Below are 15,785 nucleotides of genomic sequence, written 5' to 3' on the forward strand. Positions count from 1 at the left end.
ACACCTCAACTGCTAGAACAGGGCCTCATCCTTCCTGATTGAACTAACCTTGTTATCTCTAGCTTGCTTGCATATATATACCTGCCCCTGGAAATTTCCACTACATGCATCTGACAAAGTGGGTATTCACCCATGAAAGCTCATGCTCCAAAACATCTATTAGTCTATAAGGTGCCATAGGATTCTTTGCTGCTGTATGCCACTTGTGCTTTTCACCCATGTTATTAACACTGCAAAGTACCAGATGGACTAAGAGATAAACTTGGGTTCTGATCCAGATCTGGAGATATATTCAGATCGTGGGAGGGAGACAATTCTGTTGGGTCCATTTCAAAAGCAGGAGACAGCTGCAAAATTTCAATCCACCTCTGGGTTCCAAAGCCGTCCATTCCTCCTCCATGCTCAGAGTCTGGGGATGTTTATATCCAGCGCCTCTCTTCTCCTGACCTTAGGAGATCCTTCGGCTGCATGGCCCCCATGAAACAGAATCTGACGTGGTAGCTGGGGTGCAGACTGGTCCAGCAGAGGCTGCGGCTGACTTCTAATGACCAGCTGCACACCCCTACAGGAGGGCAGCAGAAATAGGCTGTTCCTGGGTGGAAGCTGTAAACATCGGAAGAGTCACTGTTTTGCAGAGACAGCCAAAGAAAAAGAGTGGATCTCTAGTCGAGCTTCCAACTGACCCTTTACTGCAGGTCAGCATGTCTGCATAGTATCTGACTTTAAAATCACTTGAGAGACTTAGTATGGGATTTGAACCCCCAGCCGCAGTACACTACCATCCATATGACCGCTGAGTGCCCTCTTGTTGTGTGTGAGAACCCACCCATCTATTTACCTGCCTCCTGCCACATATATTTACCATCCTCCTAGTGCATGACTGAGTCTGCTCCACATTAACCTCCCCTCCCCACTCTGTGAGCTGCCCACCCAATATGCTAATAAGCCTCCTCCCCTGCAGACCTGAGCCTGTCCTGCTTTGAGTCCCTTTCAGTGGTGTATCAGAGCCTAATCCCAGCAAAACTGACTGCACTCTCACACCTCTCCTTCCAATGCGCCTGAGGGCACTCCTGATTGCACTTCCCAGTCCTCTCTGTGGATCTCAAACCCTGCTTCACCCTGGGTTATTAGCAGATCTGCTGGAAAATCAGAATTCCCATCCCGTGGAAAATTCCGATATTTCAGCAAACTATCAACATTTTTTGTGATATGATAAAATGAAACATTTTGACCTTTCTGATCAAAAGGAAACATTTCAACATTCCCAGAATGAAATATTTGGCTTCAGGTTATTTTGACATTCATGTGGGTCATGATCCCCTCACCATACTACTGAATCACCCCACTAAATTCACAGTCCATTGTGGTCAGTTTCATGGTCACAGGGTTTTAAAAATCGTTATTTCACAATTTCAGAAATTTAAATCTGAAATGTCATGGTGTTGTTACTGTAGGGGTCCTGACCCAGCTCTGAAGGCAGCAGCACAGAAGGGTGGAATGGTATGGTATTGCCACTCTTACTTCTGTGCTGCTGTTAGAATCATAGAATATTAGGGTTGGAATTGACCTCAGGAGGTCATCTAGTCCAATCCCCCGCTCAAAGCAGGACCAACATCTGACAGGGTGCTGCCTTCAGAGCTGGGTGCCTGGCCAGCAGCTGCCGCTTCCTGGCCTCCCAGCTCTGAAGGTAGTACAGATGTAAGAATGGCAATATTGTGACTCCCCTTACAATAACCTTGCAATTCCCCCCCCCCGACCCTATTTTGATTCAGGACCCCCTATTTGAGAAACGCTGGTCTCCCCTGTGACAGCTGTATAGTATAAGATAAAAGTACATGAAATACCAGATTTCACAGAGGAGATCAGATTTCACAGTCTGTGACACATTTTTCACGGACACGCATTTGGTAAGGCCCTACTCATGGAGGTTGTAGTTTGCATGCCTCATGCTCCCATTCTCCTCTAAGGGCAGAAATCCCTGTTCGAACTACATTTTCCATGATGCACTACATTGGTTCAATGAGGCAAAATTGTGGTGCATCATGGGAGATGTAGTCCAGCCAGGTAGCCTGACCCATAAAGGAGAATGGAGCCAAGAGGCACTCAGACTAGAGTTCTCAGAACGTATCATGGCAGCTCAGGCAAACACAGGTTAATGTTAAGCGGACTTGAAATTAAATGTTTCTATTCCATTCGACAAACCGAAGTCTTTCGATCCGGTTGACCAACCTGAAACAAAATATTTTGTTCAGATTTTCCCAACAGACAATTGAATAATTTTGACAAAATTGAAATTTGCCAGCAGAAAATTCTGACTCTGTCTGTTGAAAAAACATTTTGATGGGAAATTCCCAATCAATGTTCAGACAGGTGCCTGAACCTCTGCCTTTCCAACAGACAAAAAGTGACCAATGACACTTGCACCAAGCATACCTGATAACTCAACATGCTTGGCTGGCTCCAGCCCTAACACAGGACCTCAAAGACCGCTCCCCACTTCACCTCTCAGGCTGCACCCCATTCACCTCACTTTGCCTCTGTGTCCCACTGCTGATGTTCTAAAAGGATTCCCACTCACCCCGCCTCCTGTCCCCAGTTTCAGTGGAAAAATGGATTATTCTTCACTTCCTGTCTCAAACTGTACAGTAGTGTGCTGTTGAAAAGAAGCTGTGTTCCACCTCAAAGGTGGCTGCATGTCAGTGGTAGGTGATGTGACCCATTTGTCAGCAGAGGATGCTCAAAGTATGTGAGGAGAGCACTGCCTACCCCATTTTGAATCACACGATCCTGCTGTATACTGGCATAGGGTACAAAGTGGCTGTGAGTATCAGACATCAAGATCTTGTGAACCACACTGGGATCTTCCAGGGGGAAGATGCCAGAACGATATAGATTTAAACAACTGCTGTAAATAATAATAATATAATTAAATCTTAGCTCTTATATAACACTTTTCATCAGTAGATTTCAAAGTGCTTTGCAAAGGAGGTCAGTATCATTAGTCCCATTTTACATCTGGGGAAACTGAGTCACGAGCATTGACATGACTTGCCCAAGGTTACCCGGCAGGTCAGTGTCAGAGCTGGGAAAAGCTATGTCTTCTGAATTCCCGTCCAGTCCTCTGTCCACTAGGCCATAAATACTGTATAACCAGTGTTTCCTTAACATGGAACTACGTCTCTCTTCCTAGTGGTGGCCGGGCCCCATGAAGGTTGAGGAGTCTGCTACAACTTTCAAGCTGCAAGGGCTCTTTTAGCTCAGGTGGTAGAGGCTCCTGGTTATCCAGGCAGAGGTCCCAGGTTCGACTCTGCTGCTAATGCCCCAACAAAGGGCATCACGTTACATGAGAGCCGAGAGAGGGGCTGGAGCTCACCGACCGCAGCATATATCCAGAGGTAACTGCATTGAAACCAGGGCAGTTTTTCTGGACTTACACCAGGGTGAATGAGATCAGAATCTGGTCCAAGGAAGGGAAGGGCAGGTGGAGGTAAGGAGGCTAAAATGGAGCATGGGACAGCGCAAGAGGCAATGACCAAAGGGTACTGAGTACACGGAGACCCCACTGCACCCTCAATCATGTCACAACCCTATAGTGAACACCACTAGACCTCCCTCTTCCCTGGCACCCTCTCTCTGGCCCAAGCTGCCTCCCCTCAGCCTGATCTAACCGTGAGGCTGCAGGGTTCCTCTGAATTGGGACTGTCCATGCTCTAGGTGGCATTGCACAGCTTTGAACGGGGGTGCTGGGCACAACCAGGCCCACTTATCTCCCCTCCAGCAGGAAAGGAGGAATCTGTGCTCCCCCTTAGAGATTCTTGTTGCCTGGTTGGGGGTGGTGGGTCTGCAGCAGGCCTAACAGGCTGTGTGTGGTGGGTGGGGGTATTGTGGTGGAGGGAGTCCAGGGGTTATGAAGGAGGAATGGGGGCTGATGGGGAGATAGGTGGAAAGGAGCCCAAAAGTGTGGGAGGGTAGGATAAACTGAAAACAAGCCTCACTGCAGGAGTGTGGCCAGGTAGTTAAATCAGGGGACAGCACTATTCCTGTCTCTGATACTGAGTTGCTCTTAGATGTTGGGCAAAGCCCTTTTGTGCCTCGGTTTCCCCATCTGTAACATGGTGGGGGAGGAGAATCCCTGGGGACTTGCAAGGCTGGTTTCGTTAAAACTTGTAAAGAAAAGATGGCCCAGTAGCTAGGTCCCTATCCTGGGACCCAGAGAATCTCACTTTTCTACTCTGCAACAGACTCACTGTGTGACCTTGGTCAAGTCTCTTCAGGGTATGTCTATGCTGCAAAAAACAAAACAAAGAACCCCCCCCAAACCCATGGCATCAAGTCCCAGGGCCAGGTCTACAGACTCCGGCTCATGCCATAGCACTAAAAATAGCAGCAGAGACATTCCTGCTGGGGCTAGAGCCCAGCTCTGAGGTTTGCTGCCCTGGGTGTTTTCTTATAGCACAGAGATGCCCTTAGTCTCGTTGGACCTCAGCCCCCCCCCCCTCCGCGTATGACATGGGGCCCATGGCACTGCTGGGGTTTCGAGGAAAAATGCACTAATGATCGCCAGGTGCTCCGATGGCTCCAGCGACAGGTGCCATGGAAGTGCCATGGGGCGACAGAAAGATGCAAGGGGACGTGGCTTTTATTTCAATGCACAGGATACTCAGCAGCAGCCTGTCAACAGCTTCTGGCTGAGAGGGGGTCCTGGCCCAAAGCTCTTCCCCTGCTGCTACTGGGTCACCCCCAAGGGAAACGTCCAGGGTCCTTTATTCCCAGCCCAGCTCAGCAGGACGCAGCCGTCACGACAAAGCATTTGTCAGGGGCTAGGGCAAAGCGCTGAAAACAGGGGCAGGTGGGGGCAGAAAGCCCCTGGCTCCCAGCCTGCCCTTTGCCAGGGGCTGTTCGCCTTGGCTGGGGGAGCCAGGTGGGGATGGGGCTCACCCAGGGACTGGTGCAGGACCAGGGGTGGTTCCAGCTTCAGCTGAATGGGGGACAGGGGCAGAGCCCCAGTGAGCATTAGGGGCCAGGTTACTCTGGTGAAAATCCGGACTAATTCCACTGATTTACTCCTGCCCCAGGCAGCCTCCGCTGGCCGGGATCGCCCTCGCCGCTGGGCTTGCGGCTCCGGAGCTAAAGCTGCGCCGCGCAGCCCCCTCCCGAGCCCAGGTTGGCCAAGGCAGAGCTGCCCCGCGGCCGGGCACCCCCCTCCCGTCCCAGGAGAGCACCCCGGGGCCGGGAGCCCCGCAGCGCCTGGTGCCCTCAAACTTCCACTGCAGCCCATGCCCCCCCCAAGCTGGCTGCACTTCATGCGGGGGGGGGGGGGCTTACTCGGCCCGGAGCCCCCCAGCCCCCCCCCGGACAGCAGGCAAGCGCCGCGCTCTCATGCTCTGGGGGGCTCGGCTTACCGGGCAGGTGCCGCGGCCGCTGCCTTCCGGAGCACTGCGGGACTTGGGCTCCCGCGCCCGGCCAGCCCGCAGATGCATCGCCCCCCTCCACCCGCGCCTCCTCCCCGCTCTGCGGTAGCGCGAACACCGCTCGCCCCTGCGCTCGTTCGCTCTCCATTGTGATGCCTCTCACATCCCGCTGCATCGGCTCCCCGCGTGCGCCCTGCACCCCGCGCGGGACGGAACTCTGCCGTTGGGGGGGAGCCCCTGAACTTTCTGCAGCCTGGGATGCTAAAGCACCCTGGAGAGGGGAGCCCAGCCGGACCCCTCCAGCCTCCCCCCTGCTGCAACTCCCTGGGAGAGGGACAAATGCTACAGGGGGAGCCCTCAGCCCCCTGCAAGTGCACTGCACAGGCTGGATGGGGGCAGGGGTCCCTGCTTGTGTCTCTGTGCATGGGAGTGTGGGTGGCCATGCATACATGCACAGCTGTGTAGGGTGCATGTCAGTGTTCACACATCTGTTGGGAGGAGTGTACGGCACCGGCTGTACTTGTGTGCATGTTTGTGTGTCGGCCTGTCCATACTTGAGTGCATTGGTGAGCAGGTCAGCATGTGTGCTTGTGTACATGGCAAAAGTAGGGTGCTTGCTGCAGAGACAAACTTGCATTTTCCTCTGTTTGTAATGGTACTAAATAGACTCCGGCTTGAGTCCCCTGCTGCGGACCAGGCAATTACAGCAGCAGTTACTCAGGCCCTGGAGATTTTGCTCTAGATTTTTTTTTCCATGGTTGTTTTAGGAAGGAACCCCATTCCCTCCTGCCTGAGGCTTTGCTCAGGACCCAGTCTGAGCCCTGGTTTTGTTCTCAGGGAGATGAGGGGCAGAGCAGGGCTGTACTACAGGAGCAGGGTGGGATAAAGTAGAGAAGATTCAGGGTGGAGGGGATTCAGTAAGTCCTAGATTGCAAGGCCTAAAGGAATCACACTGCTCATCTAGTCTCACCCCTCACCTAACAGGCTAGAGAACTGCACCAGGGATTCCTACAGCCAGTGCTTAGAGTAGTCTGAGAAAGCACCCACGGGAGGAGAGGACTAGGCTAAAGTGGAAGCAGCAGCTTTGGTTAAACACTGCTTAAAGCCACGCTGGCTTTTTTTTTTTTTTAAGCTAGGCTGCAGCCCCCTCCCTTTAAGCACTACCTGCATCAAGCCCATCATGGTGGCAAAGCTACAGCATGTTTTTTAAATAGACACCCCCAAGCTCGATTTGCAGACTTCAAGCACTGGAGTACACACTCAAGACATAGGTACATAGTTCCAAGGGTTCATACCCCTCCTTGTTAAACTTGTACACCTTATTTCTAGCCTCAGTAGTTCCAGCTTCAACTTCCAGGCACTGGGTCTTGCTCTTAGCTCCAGACTTTAAAAAAAACACAACAAACCACCACCACATCCAGCCTTGGGTGCAATCTAGTACATTCGAAAGGCAAAGCGAACAAATCACTCTTCAGAAAGGTCACCCTGAGCAGCGACAAGAGTGTGCAGGAGGCTGAGGACTCCAGCCCGTGGTGCGAGCTGTGGGGTAGGGCCATAGATCAGAGATTTGGGGTGCAGGCTACCTGGTGTCTGCAATGAGAGAGGACTTCCCCCAATCCTCTCTCACTACTGCAGCCTGGGGCCAGGGGAGAGGTGCCTCTCCCTACCTGCGTGGGCCTTGATAGCCTGCTGTGCAGCCACACAGCTTAGAGGGTGGATTAGGGGAAAGAGGGAAAAATAAACCTTCCTTGCTCCCCGCTCCGCATTTGCACCTTCCATCTAAACACAGGGGGACAGCCAGGGATGCAATGAGAAGCAGGAAAGCTGGAAGGAGTTTAAATGAAGCATTTCCCCATCTTTTGGTTTGTCCACTGAGCAGGGGCACAGATGGATGCCCCTCCTTGTGCTGCACCTATAGCTCCTGCCCCCATCTGGGGCTCAGGACAATGCTGGACCCGGGAGCTCAGGGTGAGCACAGTGCTGGGAGTCATGACCAGCCTTTAGAAGACAGGACAGTCTGTTCCAATCCTCCTCCCTGACAAGACAGTCATGTTAGATTGATTTCTGGAAATAATTTATAATGCAATAAGGAAGAAACTCCATAGCTAACGTGATAAGGAAGCTGAAGGAGGCCATAAAGCTGCCTTGGTGCAGCTAGACGGCTACAGGAGCACGGGCAGCTGTAAATTGCCATTGATTTTGATCTTACATCAACTCACTGATTCTATCCAGGGCCTGTCACGCTAGCCCAGGCAGAGTCAGGGATTCCTTGATCAAGCTTTGCATTTTGATCTCTTGAGCCCAGGCCAGAAAGCTGATGGGGAGCAATTCAAGTCCTCGGTCAGTTGGAGGTCATTTCCTTTGGCATCAGTGGACTGCTTAACTGCTTGTTGCCTCAGTATCCCCATCTTTGAAAGAGAATCTTAAGACCTGGCTTCTAAGTTATGTTAAGATGAGTTCCTGTCTGCATCCTGTAGAACTTGCCCATACCAGTATCGCCCTGGCCTCTTCTTTTGTCATTCAGTGTTGAATGCATTCTAAAACAATATGCATCACCTCACCTTTTGGGGGCGAAGCCAGACTTTTAGGCACCTGCTCCCCTACTTGGTGTAAACTTTGCTTGTGCCAATCAGAAACGAACACACAGGTTTTGGGCTCCATCTCCTTTGACACTTCTGTGATGTCATAGTAGGTACTTTAGGTCACCCTGCCATGTGCAGGCAGGGAGAGGAGAAAGAAAAATGAATCCTGTGTATCCTGTGTACACCCGTAACTGAGCCTGATCACCTCGAAGCCTCTCTCTCAGCTCACATGTTTCAAACAGAGTCTCTACATTTGCCGGTCGTTATGCGTTGGTTTGTATCTGTAAGTATCAGTTATTACTAAATGCTGCATCTTTGTTTATATATATTGTTAGATATTTTAGTCGTGTGTTTTAAGTTTTATTAACCCTATTAGCTAATCATACGCTACTCTCTTACCCTTTGTAACTATCCCCAATAAAACTTTAAATTGATTAATTTTAGTTGTGTGTGTGTGTGTGCAGTTTGCATCGTGACCCATACTTTCCTTGCATCCCTTACCTACATAGTCTATTGCCACGTGCAGCCTGGTAAATAACAGGCCTGCATTTCCTTTCGCCCCTGCGAATACGTGGCAATATACAAGTTAGATTGTGGCAATGCCTAGAGGTAGCTTCATAATATCTGCGAAGTGCTTGCAAAAATATTAGTTAGACCACCTCTTCCACAGCCTGGCCTAAGAATGGGTGAATTGCCCCTGCCAGCCCTTTGCTTACTTTGCTAAGCTGGCTGGCTTTCAAGGACTCACCTGCTCTTCCAGGGGGAAGAATACCATTTCACAAAACTATGTGCATTTTGGACTGCACGCGGCTTTCGACGTCGTCCCCAGAGTGGTGGAGAAAATCTACTTCAAATTGTCATCAGACAATTGGGAAATGTCTCGCACATAAAATTACTGCTGCTTTGCAAACTCGACCGCAGGCAAACATCATCGGGAAAGCTGCCTGGAGCAGATTGCTCGTGCAGCTCTGTTAGCGAGGTGTTGCCAGTGGACATTTGGGAAGGGTTCAGAGGTCTTTGTCTTACCCCTGCTAACACAGTGTAGCTCCTAGCCCCCTCTAGTGGCACGACCATGCAAAGTAGTTGATGAATCCACTAGCAAATACCTGGGGAGTTTAGCTCAAGCAGGAGACACTTTTAGAGCTAGAGGTGATGGGTTCAGCCCCTGCAGAAGACAGTCCATTTAACATCTGGTTATGCTTGGAAGGAAGAGATTTCTACCATCATGATAGTCCAGCCATGCTACACATCCTGTGTTTTCTAGTTCTCTTCTCCTTCTCCAGCCTCAGTGCTTTCAGACACCTGCTCCAGCATCCCTCTAAACAAACATCATGGGGGCAGGATGGTTTCAGCAGGTCAGCAGCAGGTTTGTTTTGCTTGTGAACATCACTCTTTATCCTTCCAGGAGCCATAAAAGATGGGGTAGGGTTGAGCAGGTAAGTCAGGCGCTCCTATTCCCCCTTTCCAAGGAAATGTCCAATAAAAAATAAAAGGAAAACTAATCAGAGGGAATCTAGTTTTGCACAACACAATTAACTGGTGGAACTTTGCACCACAAGTATCAATGAAGCCAAGAACTCAGTAATATGAAGAAAAAAGACAGATACATGAGTAATGAGAAGATCCACAGTTACAGTAGAGAGAAATAAAGGGATTAAACTCCAACTTCAGGGCACTACCTGGCAGAGGTTAAGAAGCTTCACTGAGGCTGCAGGGGGAAGCACAGACGTATCCTGACCCAACACAGCCCAGGGCTTTGCATTTCTTCTCAGTCTGCCGCAGAGGGTTTTTATTACTGAGCATATTTTGGATGTGTTCTTCTTGCAGGCATTTACTCTATGCACATTGCTCATCTCACTTGCCTCTGCGGGAGCTGACCAGGGCACTGCAATTTTGGATGTGGGTTTGAAGTTATCGGGAAGAGGTGGGCTCCTGTACCTGTTAGAATTGTTCCTGGTAAATTACATCACTCTTACATCTCTGCAACACACCCTGAAGCTCTAACCTGACCCCAGCACATCAGAAGCACCAGTGCAGCTCCCTGGGCAAGAACACATTTGCCATCTGGTGCCCTGGGGGCATATTCTTTTGAAGTTACAGTCCTTCCAAACCAGATCTCTGTTTTAAAGCGGGTCCTTCACTTTAATGTGCTCTCTCTACCAGGTTTGTGCCAGTGCCCAAAGCCAATGATTTCCTCTATTCCTTTCAGCACCACTGCAGAGATGCAGGATGGAATCAGATGTATTCCCAGTTGCACCTTCGTTTTTAGCGCCTACCACCTCGTGCAGAGATCTTGTCAGCTCTTCCAAGCCGAGCAGCCTAGGGCTGGGTGTGGAGTTGGATGGGTGATCTCCCTAAAGAGCATAGGAGGCACAGTCAGTAGTGAATCAATGCACCAACATAGTGGTCAGGGCTGTGCTACTGCCGGCGCCAGCTTGACGGGAGATAGATGGTGAAACCACACTTCCAGCTGCTGTGTTTGCTACAAGCCCATAGTGATGAACAAGGGCATTAGCCCTGATCTCCTGGCCAAATGAATTGCAACCGGTGTCCTTAAATTCCTCCTGGAGCTTCACTTCTTCCCCCGCACCTTCCCGTCCTAAAAACTCATGCTATCATTTACATAAGCACCCTCTGCTTTGCGGGGGGGTCAACATTGTTAGCTGTTCAGCCTGAGACATGTGGGGGCAGATATTCCTACGTGCGCAGCTCAGCACTCAGCAGCCCCAGGTGAGAGATGGGCTGTCAACTTCCCCACTCATACCAGAGGGATAATCATTCTTCCTCTCTCAGGTCTATTTAGCCTGTGAGCTCTTTGGAGCTGGGATGAGTCTGACTCAGGGTCTGTGCAGTGCCCAGTCCAGCCAGACCCTGAGTGCAGCTATGTCCTAACGCACCCAACACTGACTTTCTGGGAACTGAGGATCATAGGACACTGATTTTGAGGAGGATTGGCTCCAGCCCCTTGCCACATTTCGGGGTCTCCAATGAACCTAGGCTCCGCAGAAGCCATTGCGTTCGGTCTGGTTTGGATCGCGGGCCCGAGTCCCATGTTGCCGCTCCGCCAAAAAAAAAAACAAAAAACAACAACAACAAAAAAAAAACACCAACCCTGAACTGGCCTCAGTGTCACAGGAAACTGGGCTCAAGATCCCTGAGCCCACCTGTCCTGAGCTCAGGCAGAAACCCCAGTGCAAGTGAGAGCCATGAAGCTCACACTAATATCCTGCACAGCTCCACCCATGTTTTTCTATTGCCAAAGACTGAGGCACAGTGCTCTGCTCCAATTATCAGGCCCCACTTCCTTCCCAAAGCCCGGCCCCCGAGGCCCCCACTCACACACCCCTGCGACAGCCAGAAATAGGAGCCAGGGTCTCCAACCCCCACTCTGCCAGCCCTGCTCTAATCATTGGCACACACTGCCTCTCTGAGCTCTGATGTGCCACATACATCCCGGCACCTATTGGAAACCAGCTGCTGCATGGGAATTGATTTTCCAAGGCAGGTGCTGATGAATGCCAACGTGGCAAGGGCTTGCAGCCTGCTGGGGAGATGGGAGGAAGGATCCTCACAGGGGCAGCCTCCTGATTCATCGCACAGCTGATTGCTTGGAGACAAGAACATGCAAGGTAGCTAAAGCACAGCCATGCCAGGCTCAGGAAGTGGCTAACTTCCTAATTAGAAAAGACCAAAAGTGTGTCTCATTCTCCCCACTGAGCAGGGGAAGGAAATTGATTGAAGGCTATTTTTGACTCCGATTACAACGGGGCAGCCCAGTTCCAGTGCTTGATGGGAGCCACTCAGGGATGGCTCTCTTCCCTTTCTTCTGCTGATGATTAAATAATTCCAGTCAGTGCTGGCGCTTCTGGATTCTGGGTTGAGCTTGTGCTGGGGACCAAGCAGCAACCACAGCAGGGGATCCCTCACTCACAAAAGAGGTTTAAGGAATAACTCCTCCCAGGGCAGATTATTGCAGGTCCTCATCAGGAAAGTTGTTTTGCATGTTCCCCCAAGGCAGGTACTGCCGGTCACTATGAGAGCCGTGACACTGGGCTAGATGGCCGCTCTGATTGCCTGGGGTTGCGTGGTAGATATTTCAAGGTACATCATTCAACGTGGTTTGCAGTGGATTTGCCACAGAGCATCTAGAATATGCTCTCTCCTTTCACAGCTTTGTTCTGACCTCAGTAAGCCATGCTGTAGAGAGATGTTTGGGGTGGGGATCAGGAACAAAGATTCCCCCACACACGTGGCTCTAGAGGACTTCAGAGCCTAATGACACTAACTTCTGCCTCTGGCCAAAATTTCCACTGGCAGTGTGCCCCAGACGGAGAGGCCAGTACAGGCTGGGAAATGCTCAGCCTCTCCTGTGTGTGAGCAGCATTTCACACCTCATTCTGGCCTTGTGGAGACAGAGCAGGGCAGGGCACTTGCAGGCAGGGTTTGGAAAGGACTATTGCTTCTTCTCTCTTCCCCTGCCTCCTTTTCCTTGCTCCTGTGCTCACCAAGAGTGGGGGAGGAGTGGATACCAGGGGATGTCTACCACTGTCTGGGGTGCTCTGCGCAGTAGCCAGCAGAGGGCACTCAGGTAGAGCAGCCTGAGGGCTGCTTGCTCTTTCCTGTCCATAAAGCTCCTGCCACAGAGCAGGCACCCGGCTGGATGCCAGGCAGTAGCATGGAGTTGCTGGCTCACTGACATGGGCACAGCTCTGGTCCAAACAGCCATGTTTATACCACCTCCCCACCACCACCTCAGCCAGGCCAGGCCTCACTCTGCTGCGCTCTGGGAGCTTCTCAAACACAGGACACACTCAGCAAGCCCCACGAGAAGGCTACCAAGCTATTTAAAAGGATACTGCCCAATTCTTATGCATTGCCTCAACCCCTCCTCTTTTTCCACTACTGCCCTTTTACACCAGTCCCTGCCTTCCTCTGCCAGTTCATTGGCCAGGCCCTGCCTTCCCTCGCATCTCTTGCCCGGCTGCGTGGTGGGAACACTGCCCATTGCTAGACGAGGACATAAGAACAGCCATATGGGTCAGACCAATGGCCCATTTAGTCCAGTATTATGTCTCCGACAGTGGCCTGTGCCAGGTGCTCCAGAGGGAATGAACAAAACAGGGCAATTATAGATCTCTCCATACTCCGTCATCCAGTCCCAATTTCTGGCATCAGAGATTTAGGGACACCTAGAGCATGGAGTTGTGTCCCTGGCCATCTTGGCTAATAGCCATCAATGGACCTATCCTCCATGAACTTAGCTAATTCCTTTTTGAACACCGTATACTTTTGGTCCTCACGACATCTCAAGGCAATGAGTTCCACAGGTTGCTAGTGTGTTGTGCAAAGTGCTTTGAGCAGGGGGTGGGACTAGATGACCTCCCGAGATCCCTTCCAACCTTGAGATTCTAAGTACTTCCTTAGGTTTGCTTCAAATCTGCCACCTACAAATTTAATCATGTGACCCCTTGTTCTTGTATTACATGACGAGGTAAACACCACTTCCAATTCATTGTCTCCACCCAAGTCAGGATTTTATAGACCTCTCTCCTATCCCCCAATAGTCATCTCTTTTCCAAGCTGAGCAGTCCCAGTCTTTCTAATCTTTCCCCTCCTCTAGAAGCTGTTCTATACCCCTAATCATTTTTGTTGCCCTTCTCTGCACCTTTTTAATTAATCCCAATATATCTTTGAGATGGGATGACCAGAACTGCCTGCAGTATTTGAGGTACAGGTGTACCATGGATTTATACTGAGGCATTATACGTTCTGCTTTATTACCTAACCCTTTCCCAATGGTCCTAGTGTGCTGTTAGCACTTTCTGGCTGCCGCTGCACATGGCGTGCATGTTTTCAGAGAACTAGCCACAATGATGCCACAATCTGTCTTGAGTGGTAACAGCTGATGGTGATGGAGCACCACTACCTCTCACTGTGAGGATTTGCCCAAGAGGGGAGGTCCTTACTGATGGTGCATGCCTAAACATGGGATCCCTCGAACAACTGCAACCAAATGCAGGTCTATAGGAGGTCTATAGTAACTGCCTTTCCCTTCCTCTCGCACATTTCAAATTGCTTTATGCATGTTAATGAACTGAGCCTCGCAGCCCCCCTCTGAGCAAGGGAAGCATTCATAGCCCTAATTAGTACCATTTATAAATGCATGGGATTGCTGCCATCTGCCACTAGGACTTTCCGGACTCGGGCACAGGCAGTAGTCTAGGCACAATGGCTGTGGGGGTGGAAGCTGGGAGCGCTGTATCTGAAACGCACTGCTAGTGCATGAGATGAGTCCAGTCTGTTAGCTTGGAGGCAGGAGCAGTTCACTGAAGGTCTATGCGGGGATCTAACCACCCTGGGAGACAGAGCTGCTCGGAGTTAGTGCAAGTTACACCAGGCGATTGGCTAGCTAGGCACATGCTGCAGGAGAAGAGGGGAAAAACGCCTGCAAAATACTCACTTGCCTTCAGCCTTTACACAGATGCTTTCCAATTAACCATATCTGGAGCTACCCCACTGAGGTACTGCTGGCAGTCAGTAAACCAAACGTAGAAGAGTTCCTGAAAAGGTAACCTGTAATGGGGGGAAAGTAGCCCTTTTAGCAGCTTTCTGAAGGAGGCCAGGAAGGTTTTTGGTTTCCAGTTACCTGCCTGACTTATCTCTAGAAACTCAGCTCTCATCAGCTGTGTTTTCCCTGGAAGACGCTGAACAGATGGAGACCGAGCATGGGTTCTGCCAAAGCGATACCAATCATGTGAGACCTGATTAACTGAGAGGGGAAGGGATTTTTATTCACACTGTTCAATGCTCTAGGCTGTTGGCGTGTCCCTGTTTAACTCCAATGCCCCCAAAACATTGTAAGAACAGAGGTCAGTGTTAGAGATTTGACACCCTTGCTCCTTCGAGTAAGGGCTGCAAAAGTGCCTGACTCCTATCTATCTGAGAACTCAAGGGGAAAACGTTCCCCTTCTTTTTCTTAAGCCTTGCAGGTCCTCTCATCCCAGAGAGCCAATGACAGTTCTCCTCACCCTTTCCAGATCATCTGTAAGACGACAGCTGTGATTAAGAGACATTATCACTATTAATAGTGTAGGGTGACCACATGTGCCAGTGATGGGTAGATTAGAAAATGAAGTCAAACAGAGGTGTAAACACCTACCTCACTCAGGTGGCCACTTACTAGTGGTAGGTAAGTGATCCCTATTTACTTTGCATGCCCACCGACCCACCCCTTCCGTGTGAAATGAGCAGCACTTATGGTCTGTAGAGTCCATTCCTTTGGGAAAAAATCTCCCATTTTACACTTGGGGAAACCGAGGCACAGAGGCTTATGCAGGGTCAAATAGGGCATCTATGGTACAGGTGGAAATAGAACCCAGAACTGACTCCTACACCAGTGAATAGGAAACTGGCCTATGATGCCCCAGATAGTAACGATGCCATAACTACAGACTATGTCCAAAACCCACCCTGGGGGCTGAAGCCTGCTTCCATTCAGGTCATCAGGGGGAAGAAGCTTGTTGGGGGGGGGGGGGGGAAATAAGCCCGCCTTGTCTAGTTAGACTGTTGGCTCTCTGGGGCAGGGATAGTCTCTCACTACATGTACATACAGATTCTAGCACAACAGGGCCTCAGAGCAGTGCCAGTAATATGGGCTGAGTGCAGGTTTGCCTGGCTGTCCTCTGGTCAAATGTCTCTCCCAGGGGTACCCAGCATTTCAAAATCCACATGGCAGTGCTGCTGTAAGAGTGCGCCACACCCCTCGCCTCTGGCTGCTTTGCCCAGTGCCAAG

General features: G+C 50.6%; 1 protein-coding gene across 3 annotated transcripts in view; it reads right to left on the reverse strand.

Annotated features, from left to right (window-relative positions):
* Positions 1-15,785, reverse strand: part of SYT2 (synaptotagmin 2) — a 217,877-nt gene that overhangs the window by 112,707 nt on the left and 89,385 nt on the right. For 2 of the 3 annotated variants that reach the window (XM_032791887.2, XM_032791885.2), the window contains exon 1: positions 5,403-5,462. The exons of the other annotated variant lie outside the window; for it this stretch is intronic. The gene's annotated coding sequence lies outside the window, so the exon portion shown is untranslated. Of the gene's footprint in view, positions 1-5,402; positions 5,463-15,785 lie in introns of those variants that run through there. 3 annotated transcript variants of the gene reach the window in all.

Source organism: Chelonoidis abingdonii, chromosome 4 (genome assembly GCF_003597395.2).
Source record: "Chelonoidis abingdonii isolate Lonesome George chromosome 4, CheloAbing_2.0, whole genome shotgun sequence".
Taxonomy (NCBI): Eukaryota; Metazoa; Chordata; order Testudines; family Testudinidae; genus Chelonoidis; species Chelonoidis abingdonii.